Raw genomic sequence first — 21,233 nt, 5'->3', positions numbered from 1 at the left:
ACATATTAAAATACTGCAATTTGGCCTGTAAAAGTCATCATCTTTTAGCGAAATGTGTTTCTGATTTGACACTTCAGCTTCAGGAAGCTTAAAGCTGATGTACTGTGTTATTAGATACCAAGAAAACTGCATGAACTTTCAATAAAATACTCATATATTGCATTAGTATCTCTGCTGTGGTAAGTGGAATTTCTGTAAAAGAATGTGTTCTTTTAGCATTTAATTTTGTAATGTTATATCCTAGTATGGAGTGTTCAACTCAATATAGTACTGTAAAAGATTGGTCTGGGCTGATCCTAGGGCTTTAGGAAAAAAGTTTTACACATGCTGCTGAAAAAAATGTAAAGTTAGGCTAACTATCTCACACTGAGGAGACTGAAGACTAGAAGCATCCAAGGATACAAGCAAAGATGAAGCCCCAACAAAGGGGAGAGAGAGGTGAGATATTAATATTGTCAGAAAAGTAGATAGTTAATGGATTTCTACAGTCTATGATGTGTTGCAGAGGTTTACAGTTGGCAATGGAGTTTCTTTTTGGGCATCTATACACATGCCTGGCACCTTCTCCGACACGTTCCAATTAGGTCCAGCAGCCTTGGCATCATGTGCTTTAAAGTGACCCTGACGCCATTTTGAAGCACGGGATGCTGAATACAAGAGATGCTGCAGATGCTTTAAGTAGAGCAGTTCCTGAGAGCCATTCTAATTCAAGCATCCCCAGCATCCACCCCAGAGCTCATGTGAAAACATCCAATCTGTAAAGATAAGCTATCTGCATCATATGCTTAATAATGTAAATGTTATTATTCAAATCTGGTTCATGGAGCTTCTTCTAGCAACCATTTTTGCAAAAAGCTTTTCCTTCATACACCTTCACCTGCATGTTCTGTGGCTGCTTCATCCATCTTTTCAGTATGCACAGATACACCCTGTTTTATTGTTCCTCCTGAGGCTTTTGCTAACTCCAGTACTGGCCAATATCAGCAGTATTAGTTTCAGTGGTGGCATGGATGTCTGGTGCCTCTTGAGTCAATGAATGGGGGCGGGGTGTTCCCTGGTGGCCAATCCCACTGGCTGGGGGGGTCCCCTGGTGGCCAATCCCTCTAGCCAGGAGGTCTGGAGGGTCCACCACGGGTGATCTCACTCATATTAAAACCGGCTGCGCTGCTTCCAGAGCTCCACAGCTGCTTTTGGAAGCAACACAGCCGCTTTTGCTGGCAGCCCCACTCCCCAGAAAGTGCTCACAGCAGGGGCACTAGTGCTCCCACCTGCCCCACTGCCTGCCAGCTAACCAGGGAGCAGGGCCTGATAGGGGGTGCACCGGAATTCTTAGGGGGTGCACATGCGCCCCCTGCACATTGCCCCTGTCCCCAGGAACCACACTGGAGTCTCAAATTGGCTTTGTTGCTGAGATGGACAATCAACTGGATGATTGTCCACACAGTACCCTCGATCAGGGCTCAGCCTCTGTGCCCTCTCTGTGCCTCCCTCTGTCTGCTGCAACAGAGACCTAGCTCACCAGAAACTATGAAGAATACAGACTGGGGGGTCACAGTAAGCATTGCCATGCAACTGCTCAGAACACATTCTGACTTTTTATAAGGCATGGTAATACTTACTACAATCTAAATAAAACACACAGTAAGTGTCCTATATAACAAGACTCATATACAACTAGTTCCAAGTGAGCTAGTTCAGTTACCAGAAGTATGGCTATGTGAGTGTGGCATTCTGCCCAGGTTAATTTGTTCCCCTCTTGAGTCTTGTAGACATATTCTGCGTGATTCTGCTAGTTCCCCAGACTTTTTTAGTTGTGAGCTTCTGCACTAACTGACAGTTTCACAAAGTTGTGGTGGAGTGAGGAGAGAAATAGAACACAAAGTCAAAAATCATTTTAGACAATGAACCTGTGTATTTCTACATAATAGCTGTGGCAGGGTGTCCAAGACACCCTGCCACAGTAAAGAAACGAAACTTACTGGAGGGTGCTGAAGAAACCACACCATGCCAAGGATGGAAAAGCACTGTGCCCCAATTAATTAAAAGAACCAGCTGGGGCCACGGCAGTTGAAAGCTGCCAGAGTTCCAGGCTGGGTGAAGGAAAACAGCGTGGCAGACAGAAAAGAGAAGAACCGTGCCAAAAAAGAAAAAGGAAAACAGCTGTGTCCAGAAGACAGCAAATCAGATGCTGCCACAGGGGATACAGCAGGAAAGAAAGGGAATTTAAAGGGACGCTGAAGGAGTGTCTGGGGTTGGCCCGAAGAAAAGGGGAGTGAGGTGCAGGTAAAGAGGACACCAAGGTACGAGGAGAAGACAAAACAACCCTGAGGCTTGGAGGAAAGCCTAGGTCCCTGGACTTATTGGAGGAGAGCCAGTGAAGTGATGGAGGAGGCCACTCTGTCAGTGGGTCCAGTCCTGAGGAGTGAAGAGAACTGCTTCGGGACCCTGGAATCAAGAAGCGATGTGGATGAGATTATACCTCCAGGAGAAGCAAGTCCACCCTGACCCTGAAGGTAAGGGTGGGATTCGAATTGAGAGGCAGCTGTCTTGGGACCCATGCAGGGAAGAATGGGCCAAGCAGCCAACTTAGCAGTAGACCCTAACTAGGGGGCCCACAGGACTAAGAGCAGACTCTCCATCTAGTAGGCAAAAAACATCAAGCCCAGAACATCTGGTGTGGTTGGGCAAGGTGTGGGGACGGTGGAGCCCTGCAAAGATAAGCAGACTTCCTGAGCCTTTAACCTAGTTTTTGTTTCCCAAAGTGTTTGGTACCCTTCTAACCAAAGGCATGGCAGACGAGTTTTAAGGGACAGAACATGACTGTTACAACAGAGACACAACCGGGCTCCAGGCAACACAACACCACTCCCTTATGTTAGCATATAAATATATGCATATGGTTTCAGTAGGTTCATAGTAGTGAATAGCTGCAGGTAGAAGAAACTTGTGAAAATGACTGTTTAGATTCCTTGTTTTTAGTATCTATAGAAAAGAGAGTCATTGTTAATTAAATCTCTGGTGCAAAACTACAAACAATGAGAGACCACTCCTAGATTGAGATTAAGGAGATCTGCAGTTGTAATGGGCAGATGGGGGTCAGAGCCCAACAGAAAATGCTCTTATGGGAAGAATGAGATCAATGAGTTAAATCAGTATTTGCAGTCCTGTTTGCTCTTGGAAGAAATAAGAGGAAAATGGATCTCTTCGTCGGTGAGAAAGTTTAAATACTGGGCTAATGAAGAAAAAACAATCTGGCTTCTCTCAAACAATTTGGAGCCTGTCTTGTGTTCCTTGCACAAAGAATTAGGGCCAAATCAGACAAAATTCTCCTGTGTTCTTGTATTGTCCACTGCTTCATTTTATCTGTTCTGTTGTATCATCATACACTATGTGCTGTTTTAATTTTGGGTAAATTAGTATAATGTGTAACCTTACTGTATGCTTTTAGCAACAGTTATACACATGTCATTTTATTGTATATCATTTTTATTGTACATTTTATTGTATTTGCTTTGGTGAAAGATGTAAATAAACTACTACTACTAGGTGTTCATTTTAACTTGGAAGAAAAATATTTTATTTGTGCACAGTGATCCAAAAATAACCTCATATTCCTTATATTAGGTAGATAGATGGATCAATTGATAAATAGACAGACCCCCTACTTGAGAAGCAGTCTCAAGGGCTAGGGACAGACATTACACATAAACTAGTTTAAGTGATCAGAAACAGGTTTAAGCCTGTAACAGAACAGATGTTCAGAGCACATAAACCAGTTTCAAACTGGCCAAAACTGGTTTGAGATAAACCTGGTTGAATGTAGTATCAGACTCAACTGATTTGACTCAAACCAGTTTATGCAATGTCTGTCCCAGACCCCTTCCTGATTTGAGTTAAACCAGAGTCCTCCAGCATCTCAGCATGCTCTTTGGGTGTGGATCTGCTCTTTGCTCCAGAGCAGGGCTGGCCCCACCCCTCTGCTCTCTCGCCCAAGCAGAGATGGGACATGGTGAGACACCGGCCAACATGGCCCTGTTAAGGCAAAGTGGGCAGGAAGGGGGTTAATTTTTCCTTCCTTCCCCACCGCAGCTGGGGTCTGACTTTTCCAGACAGCAGAGGAAAGAATTAACCCTTCTCCATGCTGCCTTCACCTAAATGGAGTATGCTGGGGCTCTATTCCATGCTGGGGAAAATTCTTCCCCTGCCCCCCCCCATCATGGGGGGGCCTCTGTGCCATGCTGGAGGGGGACTCCTGCTCCTTCTCACCCACCCCCCCCACTGTGGGAAGGGGGCTCTTTGCCAGGCTGCCTGGCCCCAGAGGAGAACGCTTCCAAGCGCTGCAGGACAGGGTGGGGAGTTCTGTTCAGTGGAGAAGGTGGACTCTAGATACAGCCCACAAACACAAATCACAACAAAAATATTTTTTCTAATAAAATTAAAATGCGTTATAGTAGGTGTTTGGCTTTTAGTATATGATTTGGCTTTTTTCTGGTTCCAAGATGGCAACCATCCCTTCCCAAAAGTAGTACTTCTGAGGGACAAGGGAGGGACTCCCAGTGGCAAAGGGCAGGGGTTAAGGGCAGGACTTCCAGTCCCTAGGTGGCGACCTAGGGGGCACCTATCAAGGAGCACAGCTACTCTCGCGGCCCTTGACATCTCGCCGAAACTTATTAAATAGCACTCCACCTACTATAATATCCTGCCCCTCCCCTAAACTAATTGAAAGGCTTCTGGTTTTGTTTTCAGTGATAAGTAAAGTTGTAATACTTCTCATGACTTTTCCATTAGAACTAGGAAGGTCAGCAGACACCATTAGTTCCTTGAATAAATATAAAAACAGTTAAGGTATGCTACACAGCAACAGCTACTGCTTTGTGTTTGCAGTTTAACAGGAGTTATGTAGTATCCTAACTTGAAGCCAACTGGCAGACCCTAACTCCTGGTGAACAGTCCTTATACTATGATTAGTCACATTGAGATCTATACAGAGTGAGAAGGTTCACAGTTTGTACAAGAGTATCATAATCTGCTCCATAGTCATTGAATAGAGAAGAATATACCTTCAGAACTGGCTGCTACTAGCTTCCAGTTGGATGGCACCTTTTTAACCTGGTGAAAGATTTACAATACTGGTGATAAATGGGCATAAGGGAATCACATGCTTCTTTTGTAATATCATAGGTCACACATCCAATTTGGCAAGTAGAAAAATTTTCCAGAACTCACTCTTTGGGGACCACAACTAAAGAATAAAAAAATCACAGCACAGTCTTTTGGCTGGGAATAACTTGAATAAATGGAGAAACTATTAGAAGTATAAGTTAGCAAACTCTAATGGTGGCAAGTTTGTTCACATAATTGAAAATAATTAATGAGAGGGTGCATTTATGTAACACAAGAGAGATGGTTTGTGTATTCAAGATAGAACTAGTGGTCTGGAAAGAGTAGAACAGAGCAGTGTTTGCAAAACTAAATGATCATTTGGAAAATATGATGCTTGGTGTAGCATGGTTGAGGGAACAGAGCACTAGACCAGGGCTCAGGAGACTTAGCTTTTCCACTGACCTTAAGGAACTCTGCTTTTTAGTAGTGCTGAACACTCATCCTCTGAAAATCAGGATCCCTTAAGGTGACAGGAAACTATAAACAAGGTGTGGTTTTTTCCTGCAAGTTCCTGCTGTTTTCCTACAGAAATGAAAAAAGCCATGTTCAAGATTTTGCAGTTTTTTAATTAGAAGCTATTTCACTGGCTCTACTTCATGTACTCCTCTCCCATGAGGCACAATCAATTAATTTACAAAAGAGTCCTGGTAGAAGCAAGAACATGGAGAGCTGTATCACAAAGAAAACAATTCATTTCAAAATCCAGTCTAAACCTCCAGAGTCTACTACATTTCTTCCAACTCCTGACAAGTATATATTGCATACATTTAATACTCAGAAGTTTATTTTCTCCTCCTCCCATTGCTATACCATAAGAAGTAAAACATTACTGGCTGTATAAGCTCTATGCTCTGAAGGAAAAAAAAATGGTTACAATTCATTGCTGTGAAATTTTACTGAAGTTAGTACCAGTGAATCAATAGAGTTACCAAAGCATAAAATTGGAGTAACTCAAAGTGCATAGTGAAATATAGATTAGGGGTATCAACGATATGGCCCATGGGCCAGATCCAGCCTGCACAGCCACATCATCTGCCCCCACCGTTGCTGGCTCTGGGTTTGGAGTTGACCCACACACCACATGCAGCGAGTACTGAACTAGTCCCTTGTACAGGACCTGGGATATATACTTCATGCAGTGCCTCCTCCATGACTCATGCTGCATGAGTAGTGGAGGACTCTTCACAGGGCCAGTCTGGCCCCTCCTGCATGCCACATCCAGTGCCTGCAGCGTCCACTCTGGCTGGTGTGGGACTACATCACATGCAGAACCTGCTCCAGCCAGTCTAGGACAAGTACCATGTGCAATGAGGGTCCCAGACTGACCAGAGCAGGCACTGGATTCAGTCTGCTGGAGGATGGGGAAGGGTGGGAACCATGGGCCTGATCCAGCTCACATGGCCAGCACACAGGTCCAGCCTATGGGACCAGATGAGTTTGACACCTCTGCTAGAGATATTTCAAGCTGTTTGTGAATTCTGAAATAACGGTTGCTCATACAATGCTGTGGCAGTCACCACTTTGATCCTGACTTTCCTCTGATTTACCCTAGCATATATGAGGAGCAAGTCTCATGAAGTGTAAGTTTAATAAAAACCAAGTCTCTTATATGTTATTTTCTACAATTTAGTATTTGAAAATTGAAGGATTTGATCTGGTAACAGTAGCTCTAGTAAAACAGGTAGCTCTGTAAAAAAATTAAAAAAAAAAACCCTATCTAAAACTAGTTTGCTTGAATGCTTTCAAATAAAGTATGGAAATAAAAATGAAGTGTCTACCCAAAACCACATAGGGTAGTTAAAAAAAAAAAAAGCACAGTTCAGTGCATTTAAAACAATGTCTTTTTTTTTTTTTATTTAAAATCAAAACATTTCCTGTCAAAGAAAAACATTTAAGGTTTTTCAGAGGGATCTTCTTTCCCACCCAAGCAGAACGACAAATTCAAGAAGAATTAAAAAAATGTCACCATCACCCCAAATCTGCATTATTTTGTTGAAAAAACGTTGGCCATAAAAATATATCCAGATCAAGTGATAAAACCAGGAAACTTTAGACCTTCGAAGACCAGTTCAGAAGTAAACCCTGAATGATTTTCTACAGACATGAACAAGTAATAATACTTTAGAGACAGAAGAAAAGTAACAGAAGAGACTCAGGCAAAGCAACAGTATTATTTCATGCCAGAAATTTTCTGTCTTCCTCACTGAAGATCATACGTGGATTTCAATCTCTATGCGCTGCACTTCTCAACGTCAGACGTGTAAAGATCAAGAGTCTCTTGATCCTAAGAAAGGGTTGAAGAAGGCTCTGACAGGCCAGAAAACTGATGCCCTTTTCATGTCAATGATAAGGGTGCGTCTAAACAGGGCACTTTACTTTGAGATTAGAGCAAATTATTGCACAGTAATCATCACTGTCTACATGTATAAATGCTTACTGTGCAGCAATTTGCTCTAATCATGAGTCAATTTGCAACCTGTAAATAAAAGTAGCAAATTTACTTACTGCGCCGTATGGCACATATAGATGGCTGACTCGGAGCAAATGTGCTTCCAGTCAGCTGGGTAGCAGGGGGTGGGGGATTTCTATCCACACCCTGAGAGCTGCCTGCTGCCAGGGTGGGCTCCACCACTGAAGCCCAGGAGGGAACAATATCCCTCTGCCCAGGCAGAAGGGAGCTCCACCCCCACTTCCCAATTGTGATCAGAGAGCCAGGGGGGGGGGGGGGGGGGGGGGCTGGGAGATCCATATCCATGCCAGCCCCTGGGCTAGTGTCCAGGGAGAGCCTGGAGCTCCCCCTGGCTGCTACATGGGGCCAGTGCAGGGCCAGTGGTATAGGGATCAGACCACTGCCATACACAGCAAATCCGCTTCTGCTTCCCTGCGTGTTTAGATCCCTGCCTGGGGTGGATTTACTCTAGAGTAAATTACTCTAAAGTAAACCCACTCCAGAGCATTTGCACATGTAGATGTGCCCAATGAGAAGTGAAAAGTGATGCAAATGCTAAGAAATCTTTTTAGTATAAGAGTTTCAATGCTTGATAAATTACAAACGGGTCATATATAAAATAAGTTCAGACTGACTCAGGATGCTTTGCACAGCTGGCTCATAAATGTTTGCAGATGCCAGCTGTGTAAGCCATCATAAAACAGAAACTTCAAGTTTTTAATACTTTAATTTATATTCAATTTGAACCTACGAGGTCTACTGAAAAGGAACAACCTGAATAATGAAAAGGTTTTCAATTTCCCATCCTCTAGTGCCTCCTTAGTGTTCTACATGAATAGGCTAACAAAAGCCTGAATGCTTAATAAATTACTTGTAGGACAATGTGCAGTAGAATCCTGGAACTTTTCTGATTTGGTCTTTACTAGGTTGGGATAAATCTTGTGTCAACTACAGAGAAATCACTCCAGTCCAAAGGAAATCAGGAATGGCTCTTTTGGGGCACTGCTCAATGTAAAGGTGTGGAGTGAACTTTAAAATGATGCAGTATCACAAAATCACTGAGATGGGTTACCAGTCAGTGGTCAGAAAGTCAAACTGTGCCCTCCTCACCCACAGACATGCACAATAGTGTCCCTTTCCTCCACTTTTCACATTATCTCCTTTGGTTTCAAGAGAGAAACCCTCAACCTCTGCCTGAACAGCACCTAAAGCAAAGGAGATCCTGGCCTGAATAGATTTGTGTGCATGTGTTATAAGAATATTAAACAATATTTGTCATTAACCTTTTGTGTTCTTTAAGAACACCAGACATGCATTGTATCATCAGTCTGATTTACTGAGCACATCCACTAGTAGGAACTGCCATACAGAAAGAGATCTGAGGTCCATTAAGTTAGTGTTGTATTTCTAACAGTGGTAAGTACTTCACTGCTTCAGGAGAAGGACAGAAGGATACTGCAGGATGTATACATGCTACAGTCTGTCTCATACTGATCTCAAATACTAAGGGATTGAATTATACCCCAAAACTCAAAATTTAAATTTTTTATTTTCAGTGGCTGCATCTACACAAGACTCTGTACTAAATGACTGTCCAGTAACTAGAGTTACTGCACAATAATGTTACCAAATGGCTTCTAGGTGACGCGGACTGTGCAATAGCTTGTTTCTACCACACAGTGGCATCACGTCACATGTCCTGCCATGTGATGCTACTGTGAAGTAGTAACAAGCTACTGCACAGTCCTCATCTTATGTAGATGTGGCCTCTCAGTATGAAAGCCATGGATGGTCTTGATATCCATATAAATATTCAATCCTTCTTGCTAAGATCTTGGTCAATGTCTCACCAGTTACCCTTGTCAAGATCTCCATACTTTCTGTGAATAATATTTCTCAATTTTGAATTTGCATCATTACATTTCATTGAATGCTTCTTGCTCATGTTTTATGACGGACAGAATAGAATACCAAGATCAAACAGAACTCATTGGCATTCCCAAAATGTTTTCCCTGCATATACTAGGTCTCATATAAACGTGACATGGATCCTTAAGTGAAGTTCTCACTTCAGTTATTCCAAACACCTAGCTGGAAATCAAGTTGGGATCTTCCCAAAATTTGCCATATTTTCTATTGACATAACTATAACATTATACTACCATACCATGTCATTACATTACTGTCTTTTTTTCTGACACTATCCTAAATAGAATAAAATGAAGGAAAATTGTGACTCTTTTCAATTACTAAAGAATTTATGTTGTAATTTGTTCTTAAATTAGCATTAAAGATGCATGTTACCAGCTCCTTTAACCACACATATCTAAGGTCCCCAACATAATAGCAATAAGTAATTTTCATCTCCTGACACCTGATAAACCCCAGACAGCTGAATTTATTGTTTTGCCCTTACTATGCTGAGCAGCTGTCCATTTTAATACAGCTACATCTCCAGCAAGCGGATAAAAAGGTGAGTACAGAATGTATTTTCCTTCAACTATTCAAACATAATAAAAGACAGAAATAAATTATCTCCTTTTCAACTTTATATGATTCTTTTCCTCACAAGTCTTCTGGGTTCTTATTGTTTTCTAAATTCTAAGCTCTTTGGGACGGTGACTGTCTCTTGTATTTGTCTATACAGTTCCAGGGAGATTGGAGCTCTGGTTCCTGGTGGAGGCCTCTAGCTTTGGCCATAGCAGAAATAAAAAAAATAGTAGCAGATGAAATAGCTTGTATTTAAGTTATGCAAAAGCAAGCAGAAGGTAAACTCCAGTGATGTTACTGGCTACTATTTGTTTGCTCATTAATAGAAGGTGCCTGGATACCATATTTATTAATTAAATGTACAGGAAAAAAGCTAGCGTAGATAGACACACAGATTGAATTTAGTATCACTACAACAACTTGTGAATACCTACAACATTTCTCAGTCTGAGGTCCCATTTTTCACCCAGCTTCCATGCAAGTGCAAAAGTATAATGAATAAACCAGCTAACAGGACTGGGTCAAAGTTATTTACATAAGATGCAGATCAGCATTGGTTTGTAAGTACCACTAAGGAAGTAAATCATTCTGGCCAAAAGCACTGGGCTAGGGTTTGGTCAAACAGAGCTCTCCAGAATTTTAAATCGTCTTTTTCCTCATTAAACAAATAAGTCAACAGAAATAAAAATGATTGTATATATGTTGGTTCCCTGAACAAATGCTCAAATGACTCATCCACATTCCCAATGTTAGCCCTGAAAAAAGAATACAGAGGGTATTGTGCAGTCACAATATTGAGCTGAATCACTGATACAGCCAGAAAGCCCAGTAAGTACAGATGACTTGTGACAAAAACATATAAATTAATGTTATAAATAGTTTTATTTTTTTCTTTCATTCTTTTCTCAGGCACTTCTGTCTCTCCAAGGAGTTATAAGGAGACTGTGGAAAGCTATAATATGACTCTGGGAATAATAAAAATGAACTACTAATTTCTCATATCTGAATAGTCCCTAGAGAGATTTTAATGAATGTTAGCAACAATCATTAACGTTAGTCTAAAACAGCATGCTCAGGGAACAATTCATTTGCAGTATTTTTTTGTGCTTATCATTATTGTTTTGATATTGGTCACCACTAGACGCTTTCTTCCGTTTTGAAATATTATTTTTACATTAACTTCTCTGTCCATAGAATAGGGAATGAAATAGAGACTTAAATCCCCATTTGTTTTCTTCTCTATAAAAGGTTCCCAAAAAACACTCAGAAGATATGCTCTAACCAACTTTCTGATATGCCCAAGAGACATAAATACTGTCTCTGAGAATTGTCTACCTCCCCAGCTACCATGGCCACCAACAGAAACCTCGGAAAAAAATTGAGGACAGATTCAACTAAAGCAAAATAAAAGTGAATTCACTGGCTCTGTCCAGTTACAGATGATATCCCATGCTCTAAAACAATCCTCTAACTGGAAGGGAGGGCAATGGATTTTAGTATGAGGCAAATATTTTCTTTCTGTTTGACGTCTACATTTCAAATGTCAAAAGTATTCTGTTCTACCTTTAATTGTCTTCTTGTCCTACAAGATGTGGTGTATAATCTATTTCTGCTTATCTTCATTTTTATTTTATATCAGCCAAGATATTCTATAACTTTTCTGGAGAAAAAAAAACCCCTCTTTCATGCTTTCACTTCCTCTGACGTACAAACTCCCTTTGATGTTCTAATAGAATCTATCATCATTTGTTATTGCACAATGTAGTCATGGGAGGTTTTTTTCTCCAAATGGGATAAGATTCTTGTAATTATCCTCTCCCCTTCTATTCCTCCTGCTTCTGTAGTGTTATACTGAAACTAAACCAGTGTGGTCAGCAACAGAACACCTTAGTTTTAAGTACCAACTGAGTCTGGGTAATTTAACCGTGATTTAAAGCTAGCACATTTAGTTTTTGTAAAGAAGTGAATATCTTTGCACCCACCTGGCTTTGTGTAGCCTCTCTCCTGTGACCCTGGAGCAGAAGCTCGGAGTCTGCCCTGGAGGCGGCCCTGGTTTCCGCGCTTTTGGATTGCATTCTTCCCAAGGGATACCCCAATACTCGCCTGCCAAGTCTTGGGTTTTGTGTTCAGTAGTGGGGTTTCCTTCTACAGAGGGGGACACACTGGGTGTCATCACCAGTGGGTGCTTCCCAGCCTGTTGGCACAGCCGGATGATCGGTGTCTCACCTTGCTTGAGCATCATGTCCCAATCTCCAACTCTCTCTAGCCTTCAGCATCCTGTCGGCGCATCAAATCTGCACGCTGTTTTCGTCTTGAGGGCTATAGCCTGTAGCCTGCAGGCTGTGATTTAGTTACAGTTCTGACACCCTGTGGCATGGGGTTACACAGGGTGGAAAGGCGACCACAGTGATTGGTTTAGCCTGTCTGCATCAAGAGTCCCTGAAGGGCCCCAGGCACCCAGCCCTTGATGTAAGTTTGGCAGCCTTTTTGCCTAGGCTCCAGGGCTTAAAAAAAGGAAACCAAAAAAGAATGAAAGAACAGAGACTCTAGGGAGGGACCTAAGCCTCCTCCCCACTCACACATTCTGCACCTGGACATTCCACTGTCCCTCGGTGTGCTCCGGTGATCCGGCTCCCTCACTGGTCTGTGATGGGCCCCTTTAATTGGAGCTGGACCCCTCTGCTAGGGCCCTCGCCAGCCTTTCCCTGAGGTGGTAAGGAGGCCCCTGGTCAGCATGGGGGGAGATTCCACAGCTCCTTCCCTGCTGCTTTCCCCCAGCTATTCCCTCACCACCAGCTTTTATCCCAGCCAGACAACTTTCACCAATGAGGTCACTCTTCCGTGCCAGCCCCAGCCACATAGAAAAGTGGTTGACAAATTGCACAGGGTTTTATTGTCTCTGTTGCTTGTCTGCCCTGGCTGTTCCCCTTGGGAGTGAGTTTGCCCAGTTACTGGGGTATTTTTCCTTGGCATTGTGGCAGGTTGTCCTGACTGCAACCCACACTGCAGGAGGTGTATTCCACCCATCTCTTGTTGTCCCCATGGGACAATCTTCAAAAGACCATATTCTGCAAATGGTTAAGCAGAACTTTATTGACACAGTCCCATAAAGCCAACTATGTCATAAAATCAGCCATATAAAAACTTCACCATGAAATGCAACAAAAGTAAGGTTATTCTCCTAAAGTAAATTATGCAAGTGTAAAAATGTTTGCTTGGATTGAAGCCCATAAACTACAAGACCTGTATGACAAAGCCATGACTTCTATGCATTGCATAGAGCATCCACTACATTTTTTAGCTTAGTAAAACCTGTAATGTATACTAATGTTTGATAACTTACTGGAAGTTAGTAAGCTGCATTTATTTAAAGAGAGAATCAAAATGATTCACTATATTAGGTTATCACCTTTAATATATACAAGAAAACTATATATCAAGCTTCATTTCTTTACATATGAATGTTATCAAATATGCTGGGTTGACATCACCAGAGATTATCATTTGTTAGTAACACTGATGTATAAATTCAGTTTTGGTTTTGTTTCAGTTGAGTCAGTTTTCTGTTGCATTTAAATGTACATTATGATCATAAGTTTTAAAGCTTACTTCTGTTATTAATAACACTTCCAGGGTAAGATATATTTAACATTTAATGTGTTCTTTACCAATGGTTAGTTTATTTAATATTTTCATTTTGATTTGGATTCTGAGCCTAAACTGGTCATTTTTAGTTTTCCTTATGATCAATTTTAGTTTTTTCTTCTGATGGATTAGACCAGTAAACCAAGCAAGTTTCTAACAGAAACCTGCCTCACCAGAAAAATTTGAAATTTTCCTGGGAAACAGGGTCAGGAAATGTATGAATATTAGCAGGTTCCTTACAAATTTGAACTAAATATCATTTTTATACCAACCCAAAATTGGCTGTTGAGTTCTGCCCTTAAGCATGAGAAAGTACATTTCCATCATTTCTGCCTCAGAGTACGACACCACTGTTATTCATAAAAGTTATGTGAGATCAGGCCTCCGAGAGACCTCTGAGTAGTCACTGAAGAGAAACAGAGTTTGAGTCACCCAAGTGTTCTTGCCTGCAACGATAGCAGATCTTCTTGCCAGTTCCATTACATGTGGGCACTTACCATGTTTTTCTTACTCTTTTCATTCTTACAGTGTTGGCACTGATTCAGAAAATTAGCATGCACGGTTCCAATGGAAAAAGCATGAAACAGACCCTTATTCCTCAGCAATGGGGAAGAAATTCCAGATGTTTAGACACATCTGTTGGGGGATGGATGACCGTGATCTTTAGCCTGGTTGAAAGCAATATACCAAAATGGAGACCAAGACTAGATAACAAAATGGAAGGAGACAGCAGAGATTTAAAGATGTTCTATGCTAAAGTGCTAGAAGAAGCATAATGGATAGAGTATAGCAAATGGAAAAAAATACCAAAATTAAAACTCCCAAAATTCTACAGCAACCATAACAACCATAATATGTAGGCACCATAAAAGACAATAAAGTATGTGATAGTATATGTTTGCATCATACTTACGTTGGCTAATTGATTTTAAACTTTATATTTTCCTTGGTCTCCAAATTCCACCGCATGTAAGAGAGAACATATTATGCAAAGATACTATGGTATGATCAGGGAGCAGAATGAGCCCATCAGACTCACTTTCACTTGTGTCCTGTACTGTTATTAAAACCAAGATATTGAAAGGCCAGTTCACTGCCCCAGTGGACCACCCAGTGTCAAGGCAAAAATAGAAGCAGCACTCCCTGCATTACATATTTGTTCTTCAAGCTCATGGGGATACTTAATTAAAAAATATATATATGGTTGGTGACTTCCTATCATTTCTTTCCTTTTTTCTTGACTGCAAGACTAGTTTCCCAGAAACAAACCCTGACATTTGTAAAGTATTATCTATTCTGCTCATATAGAGGCTTGCTTGTTTCATCTCTTAAGGATACCAAACTAACAGAAACCTATAATTGCTAGAATTTACAAATGCTATTATTGCCAACCCCAGAAGACTGTGCATACAACATGTGTCCTAAGATCTCTTTTCCCATGTGTAATGAACTTTCTTTAAAGAGAAAATAACAATTGCCACCCATAGTAGGTTATTGATTTTAATATACACAGTAGAATTATATAGCCATATTATTTTTTTTTACATCTTAATGCTGGATTGAAAGCTCCAGAGACTAAAAATCCTCTACTGAAACATAGAATAGTGTTCATTTCTTCATAATGCTGTCGGTCTTCATAGGTGGATCCAAGATTTTGAAAGGAGGTGCAAGAGCACTGCATGGTGGCTGTACCTCTCACTCTCAGCCTCTCCTCCCAACCAAGGGGGCAGACCACACCACTGGAACAGCAGCCAGGAGCTTCTTTTAAGTTCCCAAATCAGATAAGAATCTTCCCATTCCCAATCCACTTCAAAATCCTATCATTCCCCTACAAGCTCATTGACACCTTCCCTCCCCTCTCCTCCTTTTCCCCTGCTTGCCCTCTCTACTTATGCTTCTGGGTGCAAGGGGAAACCAAATGGCTGCTGCTGCTATCCCAGACATTTCTGCCCCACTCCAACCTGGGCTTCATGGGGGACAGGGTTGGTGGTGCGTAGGTTCTCCCTCCCTATGCCTGGTCCCAGGATGGTGGGAATACCCTGGCCACTGGGATGTCCTGAGCTGAAGCCAGCTCCCCGCACAACTGCTGCCTTCAGCCTTGGCTGGAACAGGGTAGAAGCAGCTCTGGGGCACCCCTACACCTGGGTCAGCCAGGGACAATGGTGGCAGTGGGTAGGCCTTCCCTTTCTGCACCCAGAAGTGTAAGTTGAGAGGGAGAGGGGGAGAATAGAAGAGCAGGGAAAATGCCAATAAACTCTGAGGAAAAGGGAGAGGGTGCGGATAGGAAGAGGCATTGTTACTTGCTTCAGAGACTTAAAAATTAAGTCCTCTGCTTGGTGCTTCTATGGTGAGGTCTGGACTCTGTGGGGAACCAGAGCTTCTGAATTACATTGCAGAAAGTGGGGTGCAACTGGATCATCACACTCCATTTGGATCTGTTCCTCCCAGTATTGATCTATTCTGAGATTGGGAGACACCTTCCCTAGACAGGAATATCTCATTGTCCCAACTACTAGAACTGTCAGTGATGCTGTAATATTTTGTGATGTGGACTCTTATAACAAGAAGATAAGGTTTGCCTACCAAATCAGGCCACAAGAGCCACTGAACAATTTAGGACTTTCAGTCATTATTTACACAGTCCAAAACTTAACTAGCAGTCTGGAATGAAAGCTTCATACCAAGTTCTCCCACTTAGATCTTCTTTTCCTATTCTTTTCTTTTTTTCTTTCAGCGAGATCTAAGCAACTCCTATGAAACCAATGTTTCTGAAAATTTAAGGCACACAAGGTACGCAAGACACTTTACAACTAAATAAGTGGCTTTGCCCCCCCCCCCCCCCCCCCCCCCCAAATTAACTGAACTGTCTACCTTGAAACATGACCCAAAACTTGTGGACTACAAACCAATTGGATAAGAGAGGATAAAGGAGGAAGTTATAAGATTATATGTTCATTCTTTCTATAAGAAATTGTACTCTTCCATCAGCCTTAAACCCTAAATTATAATTTTGAGATCCAGTTATGTTGCTAATTAATACCAGAAAAATGCTACAAAATTTGATGATCTCTGTAGCACTTCTTTGTTCAAAAGAGTGTGTGGATTCAACCATCCTAGCGGATTACCATATCACACAGATTTATGACTGAAAGATACACTAAACTTTTCATATTATGTTAAGCAATCCAGTAAGAACCAGGATAGATAATATTTATTTAATAAATTACAACTTCCCGGTATTATTTCTATCATCTTATTATCACATAACTAAATTTTATTGACAAGGATTATAGTTTCATAGTTTCACAGTAACTAGGGTCAGGAGGGACCTGAACAGATCACCTAGCCTGACTCCCTGCCACAGGCAGGAATGAATGCTGGGTTCATAAGACCCCAGACAGGTGATCGTCCAACCTCCTCTTGAATATGCCCAAGGTCGGGGTGAGGACCACTTCCCTAGGAAGTTGGTTCCAGATTTTGGCCACCCTAACTGTAAAATATTGCCTTCTGATCTCTAACCTAACTCTATTCTCCATCAGCTTATTACCATTGTTCCTCATCACCCCAGGTGGTGGTGCTGGGGACAAAAGAGCTCTGCCTATTTGCTGTTATTCCCCCTTGATGAGCTTGTAGGCAGCCACCAGGTCCCCCCCCTGCCTCCTCTTACTGAGGCTGAACAGGTTCAGGTCCTTCAGTCTCTCCTCGTAGGGCCTGTCCTGCTGCCCTCTCACCAAGCAGGTGGCCCTCCTCTGAACCCTCTCCAGGCTGGCCACATCCCTCCTGAAGTGTGGCGCCCAGTACTGGATGCAGTACTCCAACTGCAGCCTAACCAAAGTCGCATAGAGGGGGAGTATCACCTCTCTGGACCGGCTTGATTAATTAGTACTAATTGGAATTGTAAGGATAAATCCCTTCTTGGCTTTGAACATTTGAACCAAAGAGTTTTACAAATTAAGACTATGCAGCATTTCTAGCATAAGAAAACAAAACCAGTCAATATTTTTAGTGCTATATGACCACACCAAGGAGTTTTTGTATATTTTTATTTTTTTTAAATCCAACCTGCGCATCTAAAATTCGGCTTTTAACCCCAGAGTTAGTTTCCATAAAATAAGTAGTCATTCTTTGCAGAAGTGCAAAGCAAATGGAGTTAAGATTCTTCAAGCTTTTAAAAATGAGGACACTTTAATTAAATGTGGATTTAGATATCTGATTTTAGGCTCTAAACTTTGAAACAATTACTTGAGAGGCATAAAAAAAATCCCTTATCCTGGAATCTTGGAATTTTTACCTCTAATTGGGATTTTACCTCAATTATGAGCCAGCATGAGAAAGAAGAATAAAGGTAATGAAAGGAACATAAACAGTAAAGGAAAAAATGCTTGAGTGGGAAAGAAAGAAGAAAGGAGGTTAATATAAATGTCATCCTTCCCTACTGCCCTGGTACATTACTCATGGATTTCTAAATGTAGTCTGAAAATATGCTTGGTGCATTTGTGGATGGCTAAAGTTTATACAACTGTAGGTGCTGTTTGTAGAGTAGACAGGAATTCTGGGATCCATCCCTCCATTATATTTGGGGATGTCATTTCACCAGATCAGCAGAGTGAAACTGATGGCTACACCCAATAAGAAAAGACAGGTTAAAAACCAATGTGATTAAATCCACAAAAAATATTGAGCTCATGGGTATCTGAGATGAACAGAAATACTTCTGAAAGACTAGGACAATTTAGACTCCAGAAGCAAGTTCTTTATTTCATTGATGGGAGAGAAGGTTGAGAATTTCAAGACACTGGATCTATTTCCCAGAGTGCACTTTTAACCATATCTTTCCTATCTCAAGAACAATGTTAGCCTGAGTAACCAGGACACAACACAGATGCTAATACCGCCAAAGCTGAGAAAGCAGCTGTGTATCAGTGTCCAGCTGTAACTACTCTGAAAGAACATGAGTCAAATTCACATTTCCCTGGTGTAAATCTGGAGCAACTAAATTTCCATATCACATTACATATATGGTGCCTACGTGCACGCGCGCACACACACACACACACACACACACACACAATGGGGTAACTGAGGGCACAGTTTGGACTTTTATGTTTACCGTGCCTTTCTCTTTAACACTGGGCCCAAAAAATTCAAACCTGGATGCTTAACATCAAGCACCTTAACCTATATTTAGATACCTAAATATAAGTGGCTTGATTATCAGAAGTAACCAGGACATGCTTTTCCTAATGACTTCAATTAAAATTGTTCTGCTTCCAAATGGAAAGTATATGCAGGTGATGACATTCCCTTGCTTCAGAAGGCATCAGATATAATCACCATGTTCCAGTTATTTTAAACATAAAGATGTTTAAAATGGGAGTGTATGAGTAAACAAGGAGGAACCTAGCAGCAGAAAAACATAGATCTGAAATTCAGACAAATTGCTTTTCCTACCATTATTTCTTAGAAGAAAGATACCACAGTAGTCAAATACACGATAGTTAACATGAGAATTACTTCAGTAGACCATTATTTTGTAGTATTTTGTATTACATAGCAAACGGGAAGTGCGTGTATAAAAAATATGCCTAGAAAAACCACAACTATTTATATCCTGTTGTATTTTTGATTGATTTTATAAGAATAAATTTTGTCTATCACATGTAAATTAGCTAACACCCTATAATGTAACTTTTTATTATAATCACCTGCCAAAACATACTTCCCGCACATTACATTGTTTTATTGTAGTGTTATGCAATTACATCTTCACTCATAGAAAATTATGTCCTTGTCCTTGAGATGGATAACTCAAGGAGGGATAGACTGGCAGATTACCGGCAACCTTTGCAACATTGTTAATATGTCTGATACATTATGAACAGATATTTATTTCCCTATACTACATGCAAATTCTTTTACTGTAGCAAGTTTGGGAAAACAGGATTTTTTTTCCCTCAATTTTTTTTTTCTCAGGCTTTAACAGTGTTAAGTTTGCATCAGTGGAAGGCATAATGAAGTCCTTATGATTCAACATCAAGCATAAACTTGCCCAAGTCAAATTCAAACCTTTGTTTGTAATGTTTTACAAGGCCCTTGAGTCTTAAGTTTCTACTTCAGTATAATGTTCTGTTATGATAGTAACAAGAGTTGAGATATTTAACTACAGTTCCTGAAATCTTTACAATCTGGGTGTCAACTAAATTCTACCCAGGTCCCCTCTGAACATATTTGTATGATGGGTTGAAAATCGTTGGCCTCCTCTCAAAAGTTTAAGTCATCACCAGCAGGGCTGTCCATAGCGGGGGTGAATCAGGGTGAGTACCCTCGGCCCCGCACTTTGTGAGGTCCTGTGGAACTGAGTGGAGCAGCGCAGTGACTCCATGCCGCCACCAGCTTCACATCCAGCTGCTCAGCACCCCCTCCTTCCCCCCTCCAAATTCCACCACCAGCTTGCTCATGTCCAGGGGCAGGGCCCCACATAGGCTGATTTGCCCCAGGCCCCGCACCCTGCTTGGGTCACCTCTGATCACTGGTAAATTTTGGATTCCCTTGGATATAGATTAGGTTATACCTTGTTCTGTTTGGTTGTTCAGATATGTATATGATAATAATAATACAGCATCGTTATTCTTTTATTGTGATAGAGCATAAAGAAAAAATATGGGTCAGATCTCTATCAACCTACATAGAAAGTAAGCCACTCAGTTAATGGGAATTAGGACTTGATGAACCTTTAATTCCTATTTAATGTTCACCAAAATCTGGTAATTTGATTGCATGATAGAAAATGTGATTAGGGAATATTTTCACAAACAGTTAAAAAGTCAGTGGATGTAAACTTTCAAGTAATTGCCTCTGGATCATGTAGTTAATCAGAGGGTGCTTACACACTTGAAGAATCAAACTCTCAAATAGTTCAAGCTGCCCTTCAGTCTTTAAAATACCCATACTTCCACGTTCAAGGTGTAAAACTACAGTATGATCAATGCTCATAGCAGTGTTTATGCCAGGATATGTAAGACACCTATTATGTTGAACAATAAGTGAAAAATAGAATTTATATTACATAAGGATTTTTGCAAGCTGAATTATGCAACAACTTCAACTGTAAAAACAAACAGCAGCTAAAATATTGCCCTGCTTTGCTTCATAACTCACATTTATTCTTATGTGCTATGAATCTACTGTTTGTTGATAGCCTTTGAAGGAGAGGTCTATCAATCAAAATTATGAGCAAAATGACAAGACTCTTATTTATAGATGGTCCCAAACCAAACATTTTGTATCATTAAGATAATGCAGAGCCTGATCTAAATATAAATGTCATATCAACTCCCAACTTCGGTCCAAAACTTTCAATGTGAAGCCATTATTGTTTTGATCGTCTTGTGGGAGAATCTTCTCAGTTAGCATAAATCATAGTTTCATAGTTTCATAGTAGCTAGGGTCAGGAGGGACCTGAACAGATCATCTAGCCTGACCCCCT

General features: G+C 41.1%; 1 long non-coding RNA gene across 1 annotated transcript in view; it reads left to right on the top strand.

Annotated features, from left to right (window-relative positions):
• The first annotated feature begins 2,224 nt into the window (after positions 1-2,224).
• Positions 2,225-21,233, top strand: part of LOC112550804 — a 20,228-nt gene continuing 1,219 nt past the window's right edge. Inside the window, exons 1-2 of the long non-coding RNA XR_003094813.1 lie at positions 2,225-2,513; positions 16,482-16,537. This is a non-coding gene — a long non-coding RNA (uncharacterized LOC112550804). The remainder of the gene's footprint in view (positions 2,514-16,481; positions 16,538-21,233) is intronic.

The sequence above is a fragment of the Alligator sinensis genome, unplaced genomic scaffold (assembly GCF_000455745.1).
Source record: "Alligator sinensis unplaced genomic scaffold, ASM45574v1 scaffold456_3, whole genome shotgun sequence".
Taxonomy (NCBI): Eukaryota; Metazoa; Chordata; order Crocodylia; family Alligatoridae; genus Alligator; species Alligator sinensis.
Note: the sequence above shows the minus strand (reverse complement) of the source record. Positions and strands in the feature narration are given on the sequence as shown.